The sequence below is a fragment of the Scyliorhinus torazame genome, chromosome 6 (assembly GCF_047496885.1).
Source record: "Scyliorhinus torazame isolate Kashiwa2021f chromosome 6, sScyTor2.1, whole genome shotgun sequence".
Taxonomy (NCBI): domain Eukaryota; kingdom Metazoa; phylum Chordata; class Chondrichthyes; order Carcharhiniformes; family Scyliorhinidae; genus Scyliorhinus; species Scyliorhinus torazame.
In genome coordinates, this window is record NC_092712.1 from 217,529,731 (window position 1) to 217,553,712 (window position 23,982).

The 23,982-nt window shown below is 47.0% G+C and overlaps 1 long non-coding RNA gene across 1 annotated transcript in view; it reads left to right on the top strand.

Moving 5' to 3' along the window:
• The window catches only part of LOC140425770 (uncharacterized), a 92,077-nt gene that overhangs the window by 60,194 nt on the left and 7,901 nt on the right, over nucleotides 1–23,982 (top strand). Inside the window, exon 2 of the long non-coding RNA XR_011947991.1 lies at nucleotides 16,308–16,465. This is a non-coding gene — a long non-coding RNA (uncharacterized lncRNA). The remainder of the gene's footprint in view (nucleotides 1–16,307; nucleotides 16,466–23,982) is intronic.

Genomic DNA, 23,982 nt, shown 5'->3' on the forward strand with positions numbered 1-23,982 from the left:
CTGTTTCTCAAACTTATATTAAGCTTCATTGGCACAATGTAGGAAGACAAGGACAAAATGGTCAGAATGAAATGGGGGTGGAGAAGTAAAATGTCAGACAACCAGAATCTCCGTATTACTCTTGCAGATTAAGCTGAGCTATTCCCCAGTACAGATGACTATCCCACCAATGCACAAAATGTTCATCCACTAATGTTATCAGTACGAATGTCTGGTTAAAGACCCCTATACAAAAATAATGCACCACATGAACCAGACTATCTGAACCCTTACCAAGTCATCAAATCATAGAATCTCCATAGTGCACAAGGAGGCCATTCAGCCCATTGAGTCTGCACCGACCCTCTGAAAGAAAACCCTCTGCCACTCTCTGCAACTCTATGTCAGATTCGGTCTTAAAGAACCTGTGAAACATGAACCAGTAAAGGACGTTTATTATTTTCACACCTTGCAGTGTAGCCTAATGATGGGAAATAGGGTCTATTTCTCAAATTTCTCTGACCCCGAAGTTTCACAAAGGTAATCAGTTGTTGGGAGTCTCAGCAAACAGTGGTATGCATTCACAAGAATGTGGTTAAAGTGGCTAATAAAAGACTGACAAGCACTGTCAGGTACAGCTTGTATTTCAGCTGCTCATTTCGCTGAAGGCAGATAATTTATGCCTTACCTAATGACTGTGCATTTTCTTAAGAACTCACTGAAATAATTAAGGAATGTTAATTGAACATACCCCAGATTCTGTAATGTTGACCGTCCTGTTCGCAGTTCTGCACCACCTGAACCAGGTTTATAACAAACATGGTAGCTAGATTGACAGTTGCCTTGTCGGAATGCCTGAAGGTAAGTTAAGGTAATAAAGAAATTAGATAGAATGACAGTCCTGATAGAGAAATGCTATCCCCAGGTAAAGCCACTTCATAAAATTAAAGCTCCACGATCTTGTTACTATAAACTTCACAAATCAGCTAGTACAGAGCCACCGGACATTTATGTGATTCATTTATGTCCCATAAGGAATTTTGTTGCAGTCATAATTTTTGGGGTGAATTGTCCTTCGTTGCAGCTCAAAGCTCACAGGTTTCTGCATTGATTTAATTTCATCCAGTTATTTTTGCACTACAGATGAGAATCTTAAAGGGCATACTCAGGTAGCAAAATATCTTTTCAGCTAACTGTTTGCAAATTCATAAAAGAGATCTAAAGAAAAAGAATCAGACAGTGGGCCTGAAAGAAATACAGGAAAAGTTAGAAATTCACAGCCAGCCAGTCAGTGCCTGGAGATTAATCTTCCAGACTGACTTCTCATCAGTTCTGAGCTGTGAACAGGTACTAAAAGATGCAGTTTCTACCTGCAAGGCACAGCCTGACAGCTGGTGACAAAATGACACTTATTTCAAAAATGCAGGTTAAAATCAGGAGGCAAATTTGGCAGATACAAGTGAGAAATCTGTTTTATCTGATAGGGCAATTTGATCACGAATGATGAATAGTAAGATGTTTAAATAATAATTGATCTTCAACTCGGTGGAAAATTAAGTTTTGTAATTATCTTACAACTCGCCGGGGCTGCTGAAACCCTTCTCTAGAAGTCCATTGGCTAATCACTCACTTTCTTCTGGCTGTTTCCTGTCTTCCTGATATATTTCCTTCCTGTGTGATTTCTTATTCTGCTCCATCCCACTCTCACTCATACCCACCAGTTTAATCTCTCATCCTTGCCTGTCACTGCTGTGTAGTCCGGTTTCTTTTTATGCAGCTCATTCAGGTGAAGATGGATCCTGCAGACTGCGATAGAAACATAGAACATAGGAGTAGGACTAGGCCTTTTGGTCCCTCGAGTCTGCTACACCATTCAACATGATGTGGAGATGCCGGCGTTGGACTGGGGTGAGCACAGTAAGAAGTCTTACAACACCAGGTTAAAGTCGAAACAAACCTGTTGGACTTTAACCTGATGTTGTAAGACTTCTTACCATTCAACATGATTATGGCTGATTCTCTATCTCAATACCTTACTCCAGCCCTCTCCCCAACCCCTTGACACCCGAGTCTATAAATGTATCTATTTCCTTCTTAAATATATTCAGTGACTTGACCTTCACAGCCTTCTGGTGACAGAGAATTCCACAACTTCACCACCCTCTGAGTGAAGAAATTTCTTCTCATCTCAGTCCTAAATGACCTACCCCGTATCCTGAGACTGTGACTCCTTGTTCTAGATGCTTCAGCCAGAGGAAGCATCATCCCTACATCCAGTCTGTCCAGAATGTTGTACGTTTCAATTCGATCCCGTCTAATTCGTCTGAATTCCAGTCAATACAGGCCCAGTCGACACAATCTCTCCTCATGTGACAATCCTGCCATTCCAGAAATTAGTCTGGAGAACCTTCACTGCACTCCTTCTGCGCTAAGTATATCCTTTTTTAGGTAAGGAGACCAAAACTTGACTCAATACTCCAGGTGTGGTCTCACCAAGTCTCTGTACAGCTGCAGTAAGACATCCTTGCTCCTGTACTCAAGTCTTCTTCCAATGAAGGCCAACACACCTTTTGCTTTCTTAACTACGTGCTGTACCGGAGTGCTTACTTTCAGTGACTGGTGTACCAGGATACTTTGTACGTCAACATTTTCCAATCCATCACCATTTCAAAAATACTCTGCCATTCTGTATCCTTTTAGCTACCTTTAAGGAGGCCACTGTACCAAAGAGTATTAACTCATCAAGAGTCGAATGCTTTATGTGACATTAAGATTACAGATAATCTTAGAAAAATACAAAAAAATGACCAATAGTATAATTTCTAAAATAAATGTCAGGAAATGAGAATTTTAAAAATCTGTCACCGGGCAGAACATAAGAAATAAGAGCAGAAATAGTCTATATGGCCCTTTATGTCTAAACTTTTATGTCAAATCCATTTTTAACCCTAGCCCCAAAATTCCTTGATTCGCTGAGTGCCCTGAAATCTATTGATCTCAATCTTGAAAATATTCATTGACTTGAGCATCAACAACCCTTTGAGGTAGAGAATGGCAAAGATTCACAAACCTCTGACTGAAGACATTTCTCCCCATCTCCGTTCCAAATGCCTGGTTCAGGCATTGGAGATTCTCCCCATCTGGAAACTATGGCCCGAATTTTAAGTTTGGGGGTTGGCCGCTTGACCAACCTGACTGAATGCTGAATTTTGTCAATAACATCCAACGTCATTGTGCACATGTGTGATATCAGGGTCGGCAGGCACATGCATGAATCAGATGCGCGCACCAACAATTCAAGCGGCAATTATGGCCATTAACAATACAAAGACTGCAATTTCATGCTGTATGTGCAACTTGCAAAGTGTCCAAAGGACACTGAAAGTCTGCGTAAGGATATAGATTGATTTGTTATGTTGTAGGTGTAACATAAGCGGCTTCCTTGTGGTGCACTTGATAAAGGAAGGTTCAGACGTGGAGATAACTTCAACACGTTTATTAAACTATTTACACTTCTATTATTCGGGTTCGACACTACTGCTGTTGCTAACTTTTGGTTAGTTCAATTGGCTCTGTTTTATAACCTTTGCTTTCGAGTCACCGGGTACCTTTATACCGCCACGAGGTTCAAGTTCAAGTAATGATCAATAACGCAATACACCGATTAGTAAGATTCAAATCAAAGCACATTTATTATACACAGTAATCGCTACTCATGCACAAATTCTACTTCTAAGCTACTTCTACGACTAACAGGCCTATACTTAGCTTCGGACTGGCCCACCAGGTCAGGGGAACAAATGGCCTTTCGTTCGGGTTCTGAGTCTGCAGGATTCAAAGCTGGTATGGATTGGTAGCTAGGAGCGCCTATCTCGTAACGAGCATTGACTTAAGACTTACTGGATTTCGGCGGCAGTTGAACCGGTCACGGTCAAGGTTGGTTCGCGTTGCTGGGTGATCCGGTCAAGAAGAACGATTTGAACTTGGGGGCTTAACTTTATAATCCCCAGGGGCTTCCCGCCTTTCGGGGCGGACCCCGTACTTGGTTCCAGGTGATTGCACTTCGTTTCAATCGCTTGGTTTGATTTCTCCAATACTGGAGCGGTTTCCTGATCGATGGGCGGTCTTGAGGTGTCCGTTAACCTCTTTTGTGTTGGCTTCTGCTGGCGCCGGGGAGTTTGGCTTAGCTTTATTTGTCCCAAATGTTGCGATTGTTCCCGGGATTGCTTATTAGTATGTAGATGGCTGTTACATTATTATGCAGATGGCTGCTTGCATCGAAGCTGCCTGGGCTTTTGCAGAGTTTAATACACAGTAACTTGCACCTGCTGGTTTCTGCCTCTGTTGGCTGAATTTCCCTGTAGCCTTTGCTGTTCTCCGTTTTACATCGGGAGTTGGCCAACCCAGGTGGCTACACTGCTAATCCAACTATAGCTACCGAGATTGACTAACCAGTTGCTGCAATCCACGTGGTGGGTGTAATATTGAATCAACCCTGTGTCTGTACTCACTGACTGTCTCCACTGGAAAGAGGCAGATCATGTGTATGGTGTCCTTTATATATGGGTTGGTGTAATGCCCCCCTGTGGTCGTGTCACCTCCTTGTGTATCGTGAATGGCCATTTGTCGCATCCTATCTAACTGATCTATTGGTTGAGTGTGTGTGTGTGATGTTTCTGGTGCTCCCTCTAGTGTCTAGCTAGCCTACATGCATTTACATTGATGCACATCACCACATAGATAATTTAAGTGAGTGGGCAAGGGTCTGGCAGATGGAGTACAATGTTGTTAAATGTGAGGTCATCCATTTTGGTAGGAATAACAGTAAAATTGACTATTATTTAAATGGTAAAGAATTGCAGCATGTGCTGCTGTGCAGAGGGACCTGGGTGTCCTTGTGCACAAATTGCAAAAAAGTTGGTTTGCAGGTGCAGGTATTAAGAAGGCAAATGGAATTTTGTCCTTCATTGCTAGAGGGATGGAGTTTGAAAACAAGGTGGTTATGTTGCAGCTGTATAGTGGCCTGGTGAGGCCAACCTGGAGGACTGTGTACAGTTTTGGTCTCCTTACTTGAGCAAGGATGTACTGGCTCTGTAGGGAGTGGAGAGGGAATTCACGAGGTTGATTTTGGAGTTGAGAGGATTGGCTTATGAGGAGAGACTGAGTAGACTGGGACTATACTCATTGAAATTTAGAAGAATGAGGGGTGATCTTCTAGAAACATATAAAATTATGAAGGGAATAAATATGATAGAAGTAGGGGAGTTGTTTCCACTGGCGGGTAAAACTAGAACTAGGGGGCATAGCCTCAAAATAAGGGGGAGCAGATGTAGGACTGAGTTGAGGAGGAACTTTTCCACCAAAAGGTTTGTAAAGCTGTGGAATTCTCTGCCCAGTGAAACAGTTGAGGCTACCTCGTTGAATGTTTTTAAGGCAAAGTTCGATAGATTTTTGAACAGAAAAGCAGTAAAGGAATTAAGGGTTATGATGAGCGGGCGGGTAAGTCGAGCTGAGTCCACAAAAAGATCAGCCATGAATGGTGAAGCAGGCTTGAGGGTCCAAATGGCCTACTCCTGCTCCTGGTTCATATGTTCAGTCACTGACAATGAGGTTGGCCTGCGCCACAGAGGTGAGGAACCTCTGCCCCTTCAACCAGATGACCTGCCTCAAGTGAGTTGTTCATGCAAGACAAAAAAATCCCACTCTTGCACTGACCACATGTCCATTCTCTCGCAGGAACTCCATCCGATGGGGTTGGGCCATCCGGAGTGCCCCCCCCCCCGCTGCCATCCAAGAGAACACCTTGGAGGAGATCTCTGAGGAGACCATCGGCGAGGTGTCACAGCTGTCATCCACACCCTCCACCCCGGTCAGATGATGAGCCTCTGGACAAGGTTATCTCAGAGCTGATGCAGATGCTCCGGGCAAGCTGGACCCTCGCCGCTGTCTGCCCTCCATCCTCCGGCTGCTCCCGCAGATCCTCCCTGGGTTTATCCTTCAGCCCCTCCTGGACCGGCCCCTCCTCAAACAAAACTGCTTTTGTGGTCAAATGAGGAGAGGGTAAAGTGAGGAGCCATTTGACCTTTCCTCGCCTGATCATGACAATGCCCATCCAAATTATTCTGTAGTCTGCCTTATCAAAGTCTTTATCTGAATCCATGTGCGATCGCACCCTCTGAAAACGAGGCACTTAAACTATCTTTGTCCCCTAGCTGTAATGCATGACTCCCAATAGTGCATGGCTTCTTCCCGTGTGCAGATCCCACCTCTGTGCTATCCTCTAAATTACACACACTGTCCGTATCTGACCTGGTGTCTGTGAGTGTGAACTTAAGCATAGGTCTGTCTTCATCATCTGTATCTTCTTGCATTTCCACCTATTACTTTTTCATCATTGCCTGGCCAGGATGTAGTTGTTGGGTATTTGAAAGAAGAATGGGACTGCTATAATCTGACTGAATATCATTGGCTGGGGACTATTGGTTATCCCATGAAATATTTTTATTAAAAACAGTAAACATTACAGTTGTACAAGGCCAAATGTTGCAAACACTAATTTTGTGTTGGAGAAACTGGGTATTCTCGCCTCTGTGCCAAGGTATGGGGGGGCGGGAGGGGGGGGGGGATGGTGGTTAGGATATTCTGATTATTAAAATGGTTCACAACACAGTTGTACATAAATAAATGGTACGCGCACTAAACTTTGCGCTGGAGAAACCAGATAGCCTCGCCTCTGTACCAACATAAGGGGGAGGAAGGAGAGGAGGGAAAGGGGGGTGAAGGGGAGAGAGGAGAAAGGGGGTTGGTGGGGAGGGAGGGAGAGGGGGGTTGATGGAAGGGGACCCAATAGGGTACTGCCTGCACGATGTATGGAGGCAGAAAAACAAAGAATCCCTATTATAATGTGACAGGTTCCGGGAGTCCCCCAGAGGGGGTGAGGGGCGACACAGTGTCAGGCACGAGTGAGCCCTGCACCCTGCTGCAGGGCACCTCACGTGCACCCTCCACTCCCGACATTGGGAGGTTGACAGCCTTTGGGCAGTCGCCCTCCAGACCCGGGTCCTCCACCACACTGAGTGTGGGAAACAACGCGGGCACACCAACTAACCCAGGGCCTGCCTTGATCCCACCGCCAGGATCTTCGACAGGTGGGATCTCCTCGGGCTCCTCTTGGGATCCTGGGCCAGCGGGAGGCATTGGTGCAGATTCCTGCGTCGTCCCTGCTGCCCGTCACCGGAAGTCCCTGGAAGCAACTCCGGAAACAGATCCGGGATGGTGACGGAGGTGCCCGAGGACAGCGGTTGGGACAGAGGGTCTTCCAATCCATAACCGGCTAAGAACCCAAGAAGAAGGGGGTTATCGCTGTTCCCCTCCCCTGAGAAATTAAACAAGCCTGGGGTGCTAAATTGCACTGGGCGGAACGGGCCCTCTAGGGTCCTGTCCGACCCTGAATCACGCTGCTCGGGGGGCAGCGACAGCTTCGGGGTTTTCCTCACTATCCCCTTGCCTCTTTTCTTTCGGGGATTGGGTGTGACGTCTATGGAAATGAACCTGGAGTGACGCCGTTTGCGGGAGAGAGGGTCACACACCGGGGAGACCTCTGTCTTTGGAGGCCCCTCTGGGCTGTCTCTTTGTCCCTCAATGCTTCTCCCCCGAGTTTGCAGTTGGGACAGAGCACCCTCTGGTTCGAGGTCGCGCACCTCACCGCCGCCATCCGCAGGGGCCTGCGCAGAAATGTCGCCGAGCCCGGCATCCGACGAAGAAATGTTACCGGGCAGATGGTGTTGCTGGGTGATGGTGAGGTGAGGTGTAACGGCTGCACCCGAGCCAGTAGTTAGGGGCACTAGGTCAGTCAGGGTCAGAGGGGTCCGAACCTGACCGCTGCCAAACCACCCTATTTGTCTTCTTCTGAGCCTTCCGGCCACGCGGGTGCTCCCTCACCTCCACGCCAGCAGCCGAGGTGTCGGTGGGTGCTGGCATGGCTCCCTCCAACAGGGCATTAGTTGCAAGGCCAGTGGAAGGAGAGGATGCAGCGGCATCATCCGCGACTGCCTTGGTGGGTGAGGCAGCCTTAGATGTGGGGCAATTGTTTCTAATATGCCCCACCTTCTTGCAGGCATGGCACTGCACGCCACTCGTGGACCAGAAGATGCGGTAGGTTTTATCCCCAAAAGGGATCTCAAAAGCCCCTTCCAGGACCTCCTCCCAGGCCAGGCGAACAAAGGCCTGCCGCCGGAAGGAGAAAATATGCTTGAGGGTGGGGTCTCTGAGGCCAAGGAAGCATGGTACAATCCCAGACCGTATCTCCCCCAGTAAATGGTGGTAGCGGAGGAGGAGCTCAGTGGGAATAGAGGGCGGGACATTAGAGAGAATAACTCTCTCGGCAGTGGCCTCCAGCAGGTCCACCGCCAGGTAGATCCCGCCTACCGTGAGCCCTTTTTCCAGGGCAAGGTGGACTGCCCGCTCGGCTCTCATAAAGAAGACAGTCTTGCCGTACACCTTCGAGGCTGCAACTATGGCCGACGGGCCAGCAACTTCGGCCATAGCACAGGCACAGGCCTCGATTGACATGGTGGGGTGGGCGTAACACTTCACCTCGAGGTTTTGTGTCACGAGGCGAAACGGAGACAGAGCCTCGGGAGCAGTGGAGAGGGTGGAGGCCACCACTCCCGCATAGGTTGCTGTAGAGGGCCCCGCCACTGGCGTAGATGGCGTTGCTGCCATCCCGGTCTGTGGTGGACGAAGGGGGGAGAGAGTTGCTGAAGGGGGGAAGGGGGGGAGGCACAGGAGGATGGGACACAGGGGGACGGAACGGTGCCCCAAGTATAAGGGAGGAAAGGGGAGGGAGGAGCAGGAATGTGAGGCACAAAAGGACAGGCCGGTGCCCCATACATGACGGGGAAAGGCTAGAAGGCTGGTCTTCCAAAAAGTCTTCGATTCAGCGGTGTGTGGGGGACAGGGTCTTCAGCCCAGCAGGGGCTCAGCAAAACAGTCCACGGATGTTGTTCCATCTCAGCGAAATCGGCAGATGAAAAAGAATTAAAGTCCAGATGCACCCACCTTCCTCTCCTCTTCGCCCCCTTCCAGGTGTTGCAGCAACCTCTTGTTTGCTGGGAGGCTTCAGACCCCAGGCCCTACAGATGAAACAGGCAGCAAACAGTCCCTGCCCCTCCTGCCCTCCTTCTGCTGCAGGTTGTGGAAATGCACAGAGGCAGCCAGGCAGTGTGTAAATCCAGTCCCAGGCCTGAGCTCAGTCCAGGCCAGGCCAGGCCAATCTTTCACCTGTAGAGATTCCTCTCCCTCTCTTGCAGCTCCCTGCAGCAATCACCCAGCTTCAAATGAAACAGGCAACAGCAAATCTCTCCTTTTGTCCATTTTCCAAGCTGTATGGAACATCAGCTTGCAAAGTTCAAAAAATATAGTTCAGGAGCTCACAAGACATACTCCTCTTGGGGAGTATGAGCTTCCCCAATGAGTGGAGCGGGGAAATCATTAGCTGTTACACCTGTATAAATAGAGCTCGCCAGTGTGATACTAGCTGAAGTAGGAAGCAGTGGTAAACTACTGCTGCTGCTGTGTATATATTGTTGTGAATAAAATTATTTTCTTTTTGACTCAACAAATGCGTGCTGGATTCTTCCTGGTCCTCACAAAAGGGACACTGGCATGAAGTTAGCATGCCGCCTGCTTTTCAATTAACGGAGAGGGTTAGTCACACACCGTGATCCCCGCATCAGTTTTTAGGGGCTATTGAATTTAGTTCACATAAAAATTGATTTTGGAGAGGCCTTGTGGTACAATCGGTAGTAAGTCTGCCTCTGAATCTGAAGCTCCAGGTTCAAGTTCCATTCGAGTTCCACTCCAGGTTTTATGGCTGCGGAAGGTGCGTTCATTGTGTGGCCGAACAGGTTGATTATCAATTTGCAAATCCTTCCAATATGCCTATCACAGCCGGTACAGTAAGAATGGGAGACTCTCATGGTCAGCCAGACTTGATGCAGAGAAGCACCCTAAAAGCTGTAAGCCTCTGGCGACTGGCTAGAAACCTGTTCTAGGAAAAATAAGCTACAGAAACTGACATAAGCATGTGCTTTGTCTGTCTCATGTGCCTCTAGGTGTGGGAAGAGAATTGAGACAGGGAGAAGTTTCTATTACTTAATTGGTTTGCACTCCAAGTGGACTAATACTAACAAAGCTTCACACCAGTACAATAAGAATTTGGAAATGGCCATTTTATAGGTTATTAACAATTGGGTCCAATTTCCTCTCTTATTTTTAGCACACTAATATATTAACTTACATAAAGCTCCTGTCTGCATTATATAATGTACATGTTCATCCATTCAAAATGGAAAATAGTGTGTAGAGAAGATAGTACGTTTCATACAATGACAATGATTTGTATAGTACATTTAACAACATCTCAAAGTGCTTCACAGGAGTATTCTTGATTAAAATTTGATACTGAGTCACATAAGGAGATTTTAGGTCAGATGGCCAAAAACGTGATCAGATTGGTAAGGTTTTAAGGCTCACTGTGAAGAGGCTTAAGGTGGGAGTTCCACAGCTTAGGGTCTTGGTATCTGAACGCACAGCTACCAACGGGGGAGCTTTTAAAATCAGGGATGTTCAAGAGGCCATAATCAGAGAAGTACCGATACCTCAGTGGGGTGTAGTCTGGAGGAGATTACAGAGATGGGGAGGGTTTTGAAAGCAAGGATGAGAGTATTAAAGGCAAGATGTGGCTTCACTGGGAGCCAATGTGAGTTAGTGAATGCAGGGGTCATATTGGAATGGGATTCAGCGTGAATAAGAAAATGGACAGCAGAGTTTAGGATGACCTGAGGTTTACTGTGGATTGAATGTGTAAGGCCGCCCAGGGGTGTGTTGGAATAGTCAAGTCGAAAGGCATAAATGACGAGCTTAGGCAAGTGTACAACCGAGTGATGATATGGTGATAGAAATAAGCAGTCTTGGTGATGGTGCGGATATGTGGTTGGATGCTCATCTTCAAATACGACACTGAAATTAGAAACAGCCTAGTTCAGTCGCAGCCAGCGGAGTTTCTTGTGGCTTCCAAAGCCTTCCCAATATTTAATTGGGAGAAATTATTATTCATCCAGGATGCTGCACGTTTAGCACAGGCTGTTTAGCACAGGGCTAAATCGCTGGCTTTGAAAGCAGACCAAGGCTGGCCAGCAGCACGGTTCAATTCCCGTAACAGCCTCCCCGAACAGGCGCCGGAATGTGGCGACGAGGGGCTTTTCACAGTAACTTCATTGAAGCCTACTTGTGACAATACGCGATTTTCATTTCATTTTCACAAGCACTCTGACAATTTGGAGCTAGTCCAGATATGTGTTGGTGAGTTCAAGCTGACTGTTGCAGCTTACGTGCAAAAACTGATCTTTCTTTTTGGATGAAATCGAAATAGGGGGAGGCCAAGGGTAGACGCTCGGGGAAATACCAGAGATAATGGTGCAAAAGCAAGAAATGAAGCCAATGGGAGATTGACTCCTTAGCTATGATTAGATAAATAAGAGTGGAGCCAGTTAAGTGCAGTCCCACCCACCTGGATGACTGGTGGCGAGGCATCGGGGTCAGATGTCAAATGCTACAGGCAGGTCAAAAAACACAAGGACGGATAGTTGTTTCTTGCCACAGATACTTAGAATATTAATTGTGACTTTGATAAGAGCCTTTTCAGGACTCTAACAGGGGGAACCTGACCTGAAGAATTCAGACATCGAGTTGCAGTAAACGGCCAACCTGCCTTCGATGCCAATAACCAAAGTCATGTTCCGTCACGAAACATGAAGTGCTCAAATGATGAGATTTTTAAATTGTGTGTTTTTGTTACAAAGTTAAGTACCACAAAGGTATTAGACAGCAAGTGGTAAAGGATCATTCAAATATTCCTCAAAAGCTCGTATAACAGACCGAGTGCAGGAAGTGAGGTAATGCATTTTGGACGGTCAAATACTGATGGGAAATATACAGTAAATGGCAGAACCCTTAAGAGTATTGATAGCAGAGGGATCTGGGTGTACAGGTACACACAGAACATAGAACATAGAACGATACAGCGCAGTACAGGCCCTTTGGCCCACGATGTTGCACCGAAACAAAAGCCATCTAACCTACACTATGCCATTATCATCCATATGTTTATCCAATAAACTTTTAAATGCCCTCAATGTTGGCGAGTTCACTACTGTTGCAGGTAGGGCATTCCACGGCCTCACCACTCTTTGCGTAAAGAACCTACCTCTGACCTCTGTCCTATATCTATTACCCCTCAGTTTAAAGCTATGTCGCTTCGTGCTAGCCATTTCCATCCGCGGGAGAAGGCTCTCACTGTCCACCCTATCTAACCCCCTGATCATTTTGTATGCCTCTATTAAGTCGCCTCTTAACCTTCTTCTCTCTAACGAAAACAACCTCAAGTCCGTCAGCCTTTCCTCATAAGATTTTCCCTCTATACCAGGCAACATCCTGGTAAATCTCCTCTGCACCCGCTCCAAAGCTTCCACGTCCTTCCTATAATGCGGTGACCAGAACTGTACGCAATACTCCAAATGCGGCCGCACCAGAGTTTTGTACAGCTGCAACATGACCTCATGACTCCGGAACTCAATCCCTCTACCAATAAAGGCCAACACTCCATAGGCCTTCTTCACAACCCTATCAACCTGGGTGGCAACTTTCAGGGATCTATGTACATGGACACCTAGATCCCTCTGCTCATCCACACTTCCAAGAACTTTACCATTCGCCAAATATTCCGCATTCCTGTTATTCCTTCCAAAGTGAATCACCTCACACTTCTCTACATTAAACTCCTCTCAGCCCAGCTCTGCAGCTTATCTATGTCCCTCTGTAACCTTCTACATCCTTCCGCACTGTCGACAACACCACCGACGTTAGTGTCGTCTGCAAATTTACTCACCCACCCTTCTGCGCCCTCCTCTAGGTCATTGATAAAAATGACAAACAGCAACGGCCCCAGAACAGATCCTTGTGGTACGCCACTTGTAACTGAACTCCATTCTGAACATTTCCCATCAACCACCACCCTCTGTCTTCTTTCAGCTAGCCAATTTCTGATCCACATCTCTAAATCACCCTCAATCCCCAGCCTCCGTATTTTCTGCAATAGCCTACCGTGGGGAACCTTATCAAACACTTTACTGAAATCTATACACCACATCAACTGCTCTACCCTCGTCTACCTGTTCAGTCACCTTCTCAAAGAACTCGATAAGGTTTGTGAGGCATGACCTACCCTTCACAAAGCCATGCTGACTATCCCTGATCATATTATTCCTATCTAGATGATTATAAAACACAGGTCACTGAAAGGGGCAACACAGATGGAGAAGGTAGTCAAGAAGGCATACGGCATGCTGCCTTCATCGAGGGGGAGGCGGAGATAGTGGTGGCGATGGACGCTGAAAAAGCCTTCGATAGGGTAGAGTGGGGGTACCTGTTGGAGGTGCTGAAGAGGTTCGGGTTTGGGGAGGGATTTGTCAGATGGGTTAGGCTGTTGTATGAGGTCCCGATGGCGAGTGTGGCTACAAACAGGAGGAGGTCCGAGTACGTTCGGTTGCACCGAGGGACGAGACAGGGGTGTCCCCTGTCCCCCCTGCTCTTCGCACTGGCGATGGAACCCCTGGCTATGGCACTGAGGGAGTCAAGGAACTGGAGGGGGTTGGTGCGGGGTGGGGAGGAGCATAAGGTGTCGCTTTATGTGGACGACCTGCTGCTGTATGTGGCGGACCCGGTGGAAGGAATGCCAGAGGTAATGAGGATTCTGAGGGAATTCGGGGACTTTTCGGGGTACAAGCTCAACATGGGGAAGAGCGAGCTGTTCGCTGTTCGTCCAGGGGACCAGGAGAGGGGAATTGGCGAGCTCCCACTAAAAAGGGCGGAGAGGAGCTTCAGGTATTTGGGGGTCCAGGTGGCCATGAGCTGGGGGGGCCCTGCATAGGCTTAATTTTACAAGGCTGGTGGAGCAAATGGAGGAGGAGTTCAAGAGGTGGGACGCGTTGCCGCTGTCCTTGGCGGGTAGGGTGCAGTCAATCAAAATGACGGTGCTCCCAAGGTTTTTGTTCCTGTTCCAGTGCCACCCCGTGTTTATCCCGAAGGCTTTTTTTAGGCGGGTTAATAGGAGTATAATGGGGTTTGTGTGGGCGCGAGGGTCTCCGAGGGTGAGAAGGGTGTTCCTGGAGCGGAGTAGAGATAGGGGTGGGCTGGCGCTGCCCAACCTCTGTGGGTATTACTGAGCCGCCAATGCGACGATGGTGCGCAAGTGAGTGATGGAGGGGAAGGGTGCTCCATGGAAGAGGCTGGAGACGGCAACTTGTGTGGGTACGAGTCTGGGGGTGCTGGCAACGGCGCCGCTGCCGCTCCCTCCAAGGAGGTATACCACGAGCCCGGTGGTGGCGGCTGCCCTCAAAATATGGGGGCAGTGGAGACGGCACAGGGGGAAAGTTGGGGCCTCGGTGTGGACCCCAATACGGGGGAACCACCGGTTCGCCCCAGGAAGAACAGGTGGAGGGTTTTCGGGGTGGCACAGGGCAGGGATACGTACGTTGGGGGACCTGTTTGTGGACGGGAAGTTCGCGAGTCTGGGTGAGCTGGAGGAAAGGTACAGGCTCCCCCCCCGGGGAACACCTTCAGATACTTACAGGTCAGGGCGTTTGCCAGGCGGCAGGTGGTGGAATTCCCGCGGCTACTGCCACACACAGTCAGGACAGGGTGCTGACAGGACAGGAGTGGGGAAGATCTCGGAAACTTGCCAGGTGATGCAGGAGGAGGAGGCCTCGGTGGTGGAGATAAAAGGTAAGTGGGAGGAGGAGTTGGGAGAGGGAGAGGAGATTGAGGAAGGGATGTGGGCAGATGCCCTGGGGAGGGTGAACTCTTCCTCATCGTGCGCGAGGCGTAGCCTCATGCAGTTTAAGGTGCTGCACAGGACGCACATGAACGGGACAAGGATGAGCCGTTTTTTTGGGGGTGAGGACAGGTGTGTTAGGTGCTCAGGGAGCCCAGCGAACCACACCCATATGTTCTGGGCATGCCCAGCGCTGGAGGAATTTTGGAAGGGAGGACGGTGTCGAGGGTGATAGGATCCAGGCTCAAACCAGGCTGGGGACTGGCAATATTTGGGGTGGTAGAGGAGCCGAGAATGCGGTCGGCCAAAGAGGCCGGTATTCTGGCCTTTGCGTCCCTGGTAGCCCGGCGAAGGATTCTTCTTCAGTGGAAGGATGCGAGGCCCCCAAGCGTGGAATCCTGGATCAGCGATATGGCGGGGTTCATTAAATTGGAGAGGATGAAATTCGCCTTGAGAGGGTCGGTACAAGGGTTCTTTAGGCGGTGGCAACCGTTCTTAGACTTCCTGGCAGAACGATAGACATTGGTCAATGGCAGCAGCAGCTTGGGGGGGGGGGGGTTACTTTATTATTGTTTTTGTTATTTACACTGAAGGGTCTGAGGGTGTGTATATACCTGTTGTGTTAAGTCGGGGTGTTAATGTTAATTTATTATTTATGTACGGGGGGTGGGGGGCATGGAGTGTTGCTTTTCTGGACTGTGTTTTATACTTAACCCTGTTGGGTTCTTTTTTTTTCTCATTTTGTTATTGATATTTTGTGAAAACCTTTAATAAAATTTTTTTTTTTTTTAAAGTGCTTGCCTTCATTGGCCGGGGCATTGAGTATAAAAAATGGCAAGGCATGTTGCAGCTGTTTAGAACCTCAGTGAGGCAACACTTGGAATATAGTGTTCGATTCTGGTCGCCACACTACCAAAAGAATGTGCATGCTTTGGAGAGGGTACACAAAAGATTTACCGGGATGTTGCCTGGTATGGAAGGCATTAGCTATGAGGAGAGATTGGAGAAACTTGGTCGTTCTCACTAGAACGTCAGAGGTTGAGGGGTGATAGAAGTCCACAAGATTATGAGTGACATGGACAGAGTGGATAGTCAGAAGCTTTTTCCCAGGGTGGAAGAGTCAATTACTCGGGGGCATAGGTTTAAGGTGCGAGGGGCAAGGTTTAAAGGAGATGTAAGAGGCGAGTTTTTTTACGAGGATGGTGGGAGCCTGGAACTCGCTGCCGGGTGAGGTAGTGGATGTAGATACGATAATGACTTTTAAGGGGTGTCTTGACAAATACATGAATAGGATGGGAACAGAGGGATATGTTCCCTGGAAGGGTAGGGGGTTTCAGGTCAGACGGGCAGCATGGTCGGTGCAGGCTTGGAGGACCGAAGGGCCTGTTCCTGCGCTGTAATTGTCTTTGTTCTTTGTTTATTTGTAAAATTCTAGATCTCCTGAACCATACAGCTGAATTGCCCAGAGACCAGAACAATCAGCAGACTAACAAAAATCAAATATCTCATCAAGAAAAACAGAAAAGAAGCAAGCCACAGGGCGCCAAAGCAACATCACCTCCGCAGGCCATAGGTCCAAACTGTTGTGAAAAGGTGAGGGCAAATTAAGGGAATGTGGAAAATGGGGATAAAGAGATATAGAGACAGGTTGAGTAAATGTGAATCGGATTATATCTTCATATGGTGTTAAACGTTGATTCAGACTGTTTTTTTCAGTGGTGTAACTTCTATGTAGTAAGATGCTGTGTTATGCAAGGAGAAGGAATTGAAAAGAAACCAAACTGCCTAAAGAACATTAAAGAATGATAGAGAGGGAAATCACATGCAAGGTCAGACAAGGAATCGACAGTAAGGGCAATTGAAAAGAAATCAAAAAACAGCAAGCAACTGTACTATTAATGGATCTCACATAAAGACTATTTAATGCATTTTTTATCCATGGTATAATCATGGGACAGGTCTGAACAGCAAAAACTATGATCATTGTACATACTTTCTACTTACTGTTCCCTTGGGACTTTAATTTGCACTGTTAGTTAGATCTTCTGAGTGCGAAAACAAACTACATTTATGAGTTAACAATGACTGTCACCAATGTTTTTAAAACGGCATCCGGACGTAAATATGATCAATGCAGATTAATTTACTAACGTCTGCTAACTTATTTTTGCATGTTCAGTAAAAGTTATTTGAAAATTGTAAGAAAGGTGGGACCTGTGAGGGAGGAAGATGGCCTTTGCACTATGTTTATATTTGTATATACAGTGTTTCTTCTGTTATTGTTACAAAATCACAAATACCTCAATAAAATGTGAGGTACCCTCAATAACGAAGCTTAGAGATTAAACTGTAAAGAAGGCTTTATTAGACTAAGAACTATGTTAGAGCTGAGACAAGTGCTGACTGCTACACAGCCCATGAGGCAGCCCTTTATATATGGCTCAAAGATGGGCGGAGCCAGAGGCGGAGTCCCCAGGGTTCCAAGCCCGGTCTTAAAGGGGACATCACCTTACATGATGATAAGGCAGTAACCGTTCATCACAAAATGTTTTATTAAAAAAAAGTTACTTGAAAATTTATTCTGGATTTACGTGATTTTCATACTTGAACCAATTGCCCACAACTGAAGCTGGTAGAAAAATATCAGCGGAAAGCCAACATGATCAGAACAGGATATAGTCTACTGAACTAGTTAAAATAAGAGGATTTAGCAGAGATTGAAGAAGAGGCCCCGTTGTTCCTATTCAACAGATTCAATGTATTCACAACCTATGAGGGCACGAGGAAAGACACCATGGAGGACATATGCAATGCAGACCAAGGCAATGCTCAGAAGGCTGTTCAAGATGGTGACGGGGTGGGGGGGTCATGGACAGCAGAGAAATTGATAAGGGGTTTCTACAATTAGAGAGATAAGATAGTGTCCTCCATCGTCATCAGCTGGAATCTGTCATAATTCCATCAGCAAGAAAGACCCAAGCTTCTGGTCACCTGTTATTTAAATCTCTGTCCCACTTTCACACCGACTTCTCTGCCCTTGGCCTGCTACACATTTTAATGAGGCTCCGCATAAGCTTGAGGAACAGCCCCTCATCTTTCAGTGAGGCAATTGAGATCAGAACCGTTATTTGCCTTTGCTGTTGACGAAAGTTTCTGCTTTTTCCATTTATACCTCTTTGTTTCTTGTTGTTGAATCTCTCCTGCCTTCCACCCTATCACAGATCTTTGTTTTTGTTCGCCCCTTCCCCAAACTCTTGCCCCTGCCCCGCCCCACCCGATTTTCGCTGCCACTGTACTTGCTTAAAACCTGCTACATCTCTGACTTTCTCTAGTTCTGGTGAAAGGTCATTAACCCAAACTTTTAACTCTGTTTCCTTCTCGACAGATCCTAACAATTCAGGAATTTTTGATTTCATTTCATATTCACAACAGTTTTCATAATGCAGAATTTTGCTTTTGTATGCCAGCAATTCTGCTGACTGAATACCTCTTTGACGTATAGATGTACAGTTCTGCCAGAGTGCCAGGAAAACCTTTGTTATGATTGCTGAAAACAGACACATGTCGCCAAAGCTTGTCCTCTTAAACTCATCAGGACAATCACAAGAATGTCAAATTTCAAAAGATCACAACAATTAATTTCACAGAAGACAAGGTTGGCAAGTTGACTTTAATTGGCCAAGGCGTTGCCATGGAGAAAACAGTGGGGAATGTATTGCAGCTGTGGTGATCTGCATGCTTTGTGGTTGCAATTACTGCAATGGGCTTCTTCAACGTTAACCTCCTTTTGACGAAAAGGCCATGGAACCTATGAGAGGTGATTGGATTAGCGGCAACGTCTGGTGCAAGATTTCTGATTGAGCATCAATGCTTTTGCCCTGAAGCAGACCCACCAATAGCGGTGACCGGATAGGGAATCTCCATCCAAATGTCCTGCCCATAACACCGCACCCACCCTCCACATTTCTAGAAATGCTAATTTACCCATCCACATTATAAACAGCTACTGTCCGAGAGACAGAAGTAATTAAATTCAGTGGGCTCGATTTTTGTGGAAGACCCAGACCAGTCTCCTCTTAAAATGACCCTTGCCACTGTAGTTTTATTCCAGGGAGACAGGGAATGGGATGAAGCCAGGCACACTGTCTCTGGAGGCAAGCCTGAGGAGGCAACAGAGTTGGACAAATGGCCAGGGTGGCAGGCTGGAATGTGCGCCTTCATTTACAGGGAAGTCAGCCCGGTGTTAATGATGTATGTCAGGCCATCAAATGCTCACCCCTCCCACCCTGCCCTTCTACCTCCACGATGTTCCAATCCCTCCATACCTATCCGTGTCCTGATACCTCCATGCCTCCCCCATGAGGGGCCTCCATAGTTACTCACCCAGTATCGACTATGGGCATACCTCAGGATGTCTTGAAATGGACATTAAGAAATAAACTTCTAACAATCTAATAGAGCTGTCTCATTCAAAGACACTTCATTCTGAAAAAAAATCTCACCTATAAAATCCATTCAAAAACATGTAAATCCCCTCAAGTGGTCAACCCTGATAAAATCAAGCACCTACCGTATCAAAGACAATGCTTTAACAACATCTTGAACCGGCCAATGAAAATGTTAGCACAGCTCCCCATGCGAGATATATAGTACTACACATTTGAAACTCAGCTAAGCATTCATAATAGCTCCAGCTATCTAAACGAAAAGCCTTGAAGAAAATCAACAATGATGTCAATTGAAACTGCAACACCCCAGATGACCTTTTTTAAGTTGCAGCTTCTTTATTATTTCCATTTCAAAGCAGATCACCTGTCAATCAATAGTACTTTTCAGCTGCTTTCATTTGTTTTCATGTTCAACAGCAGGACAATCTTTTTACAAAATGAAAGATCACTGGACATTTAAATCACAGTCCAAACAAGGCAGGAGTATTTCCCAGCTGATCTTTCTACAGTTTTGCAAGTATGGTGGTCAATGTAATGATCAACTTATCTTTACAGGACGGAGACTGATAATTAATTACTGCAGTAAGATCACAGGCTGGATTCTCCCAAAATGGGGCTATGTCCCCACGCATGTGTAAAAACGCTGGTGTTGCACTCCCCAGTTTCCTGCAAAAAATAAAAGTCGATTCAATTACCTTCTGGGGGCTAGCAGGGACCCGGGGAGCTTCACGCAGCTTTGGCTGCGGATACAGCCCCCCGCAACTCTGGGTCCGAGTCCGCGCATGGCAGTGGTCTCCAGCACCCGCCCCCCCCCACCCCGCCTAAAAACAAACTATTTTTACATTGGCGTCTGCCGCCTGAAGAAGCTTTCAAGAGAAATTTCTATAATTATAGCAGTGTTTGTTTTGCATGTCAATTAAACTGGTCTTGCCAGTTTGAGGGCCTCTAGAATCATCAGGATATTTTCGCCCACCCACAGTAAGAGGTTCTGACAATCAGGCGTGGAATTCCAAAAATGTGCAATTTTACTGAAGGAGGAACAGTGCAAAATGGATGGAAGGAGGTTGAGACAGCATGCAAGGAGAATGCATTTACAAGTCATGCAGATCCTGCAAAGACCTCATTAAGAACAATGCATTTCACCAAGCGGTAGTAGTGAACTGTGACAAGCGGACCAGTGGTCAAGGTAGTCTGCCTGGCTCTGTATGTCAATGTTAAAATAGCAATGTCCTTGGCCTCCCACAGTGTTCCAATGAAGCTCAATGCAGGCCTGACAGCTCATCTTTTTACCAGGCACTTTCTAGATTTTGGCCTTAAATTGGCCTGGATTTGCATGCCACCATCTGTGTCAGAATAGAGGCAGGGGTAATTGAAAACTGGTGGTTGGGACTCAATGATAGCATTCCCATTCCTGGAGTGCAGGACATTTATGGCTCCAGGATAAATGTGTGGGTAGTGGGCTTTGCTGACACCATTGCAGAGTTGTATATTTTAGACCCTGCCACTCTTCTGTGGGGTTGGGCCCATTTTGGTAGGAGATTTTGCATGGCACCTCATAGAGCCGTGAACCACACCCAGTCTCAAATAGGGAACCAAAAAGTCACCTGTTTCTAGAATTCTTTAATTTACAGGCTTTGAAATACAAGACATTTGTTCTTTCAGTTTCTGTAGTTAGATACTCTTGTAACTTAGATGTGGGGCTGCATTCTCGGCAGCCCTGTGCCGAAATCGATTTTGGCGCGGGGGCGGAGAATCAAAGTTCCTGACGGAATCGGGCTCGGCACCGCTCCGGCGATTCTCCGGATCCTGAATATCCAAGTGTCCGCAAATTACGTCGCGCGGCTGGTGGGCCATTGACAGAGGCCCACCCAGCGATACGAGCATTGCGCAGGTCAAGAACACACAGCCTGAGTGAGAGAGATACAGACCAAGTGAGAATTTGGTAATTTGGTGCAGTGAGGTAACCAGGAAAGGTAAGTGGTTCATCTAATTTTGTTGTTTTTCAGTTAAAAGTGCAGTGTAGATTAGTGTCTGATTGGCTGAAGCTGCCCCCACCCTAATTGCTGAGAGGCAGTTATCTGGCAGTCACCTGAGGCCTGGTAAGGGGCACAAAGGTACACATTGTATTCTTCTCTTTGACGTTTTAGTGTGAGTCATCCTGAAGTCTGTATAAAAGACAGACAGAAAGCGCACATTAGTAAGCATTGCGCAGGACAAGGACACACATCCTGAGTGAGAGAGATACAGACCGAGTGAGAATTTGGTAATTTGGTGCAGTGAGGTAATTCGGGTGAAGAGTGGGAGAAGGCGCTTTTTCCCTACTGTTTTGTTCTCTCTCTTTCTTCGGGCCTAATTTCGGGAGCCGTTCGGAGGAGGAGGAGCAGTCTCTGTGAGTATAAAAACCTAACGGAAACTTCCTGTTTTCCAGTGTTTTTCCCAAAAGTGACGTCAGAGGGAAGCTGTGATCTGAATGGTTGATAGCAAATCTGCCCCAAATTTAAAAAAAAACACAGCTAAACTCATAAACTTAAATTAAACTAATTAATTAATTAGTGATGGCTGGTCAGGTGATGTGCTTGAGCTGCTTGATGTGGGAGCTGGCAGATCCCATTGCGAGCTGCAGCGACCACATCTGCAGTAAGTGTTGGCTGCTCGAAGAGCTCCGGCTCAGAGTTGATGAGCTGGAGTCTGAGCTTCAAACACTGAGGCACATCCGGGAGGGGGAGACTTACCTGGACACTGTGTTTCTGGAGGCAGTCACACCTGTCAGAGTAAGTAGTTTAAATCCTGCCAGTGGCCAGGGACAGCAGGGTGTGACTGCAAGTCAGGCAGGTAAAGGGAACCAGCAGTCAGGAACTCAGGAGCCTCAGCCCTTGACTCTGTCCAACAGGTATGAGGCACTTGTTCCCTGTGTGGATGGCGAACAGGGCTGCAGGAAGGATGAGTCAGCTGACCAAGGCACCATGGTTCAGCAGGCCATTCAAGGGGAGGGAGTAAATAGGCAAGTTGTAGTTGTGGGGGATTCTATTATCAGGGGGATAGATAGTATCCTTTGTGAGCAGGATCAAGAGTCCCGCATGGTATGTTGCCTGCCCGGTTCTAGGGTGCGGGACATCTCTGACCGGCTTGAAAGGATACTGGAGAGGGAGGGGGAGGATCCAGTTATTGTGGTCCATGTCGGTACCAACAACATAGGCAAGTCTAGGAAAGAGGACCTGTTTAGAGATTATAAAGAGCTAGGATTCAAATTAAAAAACAGGTCCTCAAGGGTCATAATCTCCGGATTACTGCCCGAGCCACGTGCAAATTGGCATAGGGAGGCAAGAATAAGGGAAGTTAACACGTGGCTGAAAGAGTGGTGTGGGAAAGAGGGGTTCCTTTTCATGGGACACTGGCATCAGTTTTGGGACAGGAGGGACCTATACCGTTGGGATGGTCTCCACCTGAACCGAGCTGGGACCAGTGTTCTCGCGAAAAGAATAAATAGGGTGGTCAATAGGACTTTAAACTAAAGATTGGGGGGGAAGGGAAAGTCAGGGAACCAAGAGGTGAAGTAATCAGTGGGAAGTGTAGCTGCTTCGGAATACAAAAAAGCACGAAAAGACAGAACTCAGGAGAGGTTACGATAGTCCCCATCCCACAAAATATGACACAGTGTACGGAAAGGCTCAGTAAACCAAGGTCCACCACACTAAGAAAACAAAAAGGGACGGTCAATAGAGAATTAAAGGTGCTATATTTAAATGCGCGCAGTGTACGGAACAAGGTAGATGAGCTTGTGGCCCAGATTGTGACTGGCAGGTATGATGTGGTAGGCATCACAGAGACATGGTTGCAGGGGGTTCAGGACTGGCATTTAAACATCCAGGGATTCACAACCTATCGAAAAGACAGGGAGGTGGGCAGAGGGGGCGGGGTTGCCTTGTTAATTAGGAATGAAATTAAATCAATAGCACTAAATGACATAGGGTCAGATGATGTGGAGTCTGTGTGGGTAGAGTTGAGGAACCACAAAGGCTAAAAAACCATAATGGGAGTTATGTACAGGCCTCCTAACAGTGGTCAGGACCAGGGGCACAAAATGCACCACGAAATAGAAAGTGCATGTCAGAAAGGCAAGGTCACAGTGATCATGGGGGACTTCAATATGCAGGTGGACTGGGTAAATAATGCTGCCAGTGGACCCAAGGAAAGGGAATTCATTGAATGTTTACAGGAGGGCTTTTTGGAACAGCTTGTGATGGAGCCCACGAGGGAACAGGCCATTCTGGACTTAGTGTTATGTAATGAGGAAGACTTGATTAAAGATCTTAAAGTAAGGGAGCACTTAGGAGGCAGTGATCATAATATGGTAGAATTCAATCTCCAATTTGAAAGAAAGAAAGTAGAATCAGATGTAAAGGTGTTACAGTTAAATAAACGTAACTACAGGGGCATGAGGGAGGAACTGACGAAAATCGACTGGGAGCAGAGCCTAGTGGGAAAGACAGTAGAACAGCAATGGCAGGAGTTTCTGGGAGTAATTGAGGACACAGTGCAGAGGTTCATCCCAAAGAAAAGAAAGGTTATCAGAGGGGGGATTAGGCAGCCATGGCTGACAAAGGAAGTTAGGGAATGCATCAAAGCAAAAGAGAAAGCCGATAATGTGGCAAAGAGTAGTGA